A 768-nucleotide genomic window follows, 5' to 3' on the forward strand; every position below is an offset into this window, starting at 1 on the left:
GGGCCTGGGTCTGGTTAAGCTGGGACCTGGGTCTGGTGAGGCTGGGGACTGGGTCTGGTGAGGCTGGGACCTGGGTCTGGTTAAGCTAGGACCTGGGTCTAGTGAGGCTGGGGCCTGGGTCTGATAAGTTTTGGGCCTGGGTCTGGGGAGGCTGGGGCCTGTGTCAGATAAGTTTTGGTCCTGGGTCTGGTTAAGCTGGGACCTGGGTCTGGTGAGGCTGGAACCTGGGTCTGATAAGTTTTGAGCCTGTGTCTGGTGAGGCTGGGGCCACGGTCTGATGAGTTTTGGTCCTGGGTCTGGTTAAGCTGGGACCTGGGTCTGGTAAGACTGGGACCTCGGTCTGGTGAGGCTGGGGCCTGGGTCTGGTAAAGTTGGGCCTGGGTCTGGTAAGGCTGAGGCCTGGGTCTCCTAAACCTGGGGCCTGGGTCTGGTCAGGCTGGGGCCCGGGTCTGGTAATGCTGGGACCTGGATCTGGTAAATCTGAGACCTGGGTCTGGTAGGGCTGAGGATTGAGTCTGGTGAGGCTGGGCCCTGGGTCTGGTGAGGCTGGGACCTGGGTCTGGTTAAGCTGGGACCTGGGTCTGGTGAGACTGGGACCTGGGTCTGGTGTGGCTGGGGCCTGGGTTTGATAAAGCTGGGCACTGGGTCTGGTAAGACTGGGACCTGGGCCTGGTGAGGCTGGGGCCTGGGTCTGATAAGTTTTGGTCCTGGGTCTGGTGAGGCTGGGACCTGGGTCTGGTGAGGCTGGGACCTGGGTCTGGTGTGGCT

This window comes from Mirounga leonina, unplaced genomic scaffold (genome assembly GCF_011800145.1).
Source record: "Mirounga leonina isolate KUSES-001 unplaced genomic scaffold, KU_Mleo_1.0 Mir_82, whole genome shotgun sequence".
NCBI lineage: Eukaryota > Metazoa > Chordata > Mammalia > Carnivora > Phocidae > Mirounga > Mirounga leonina.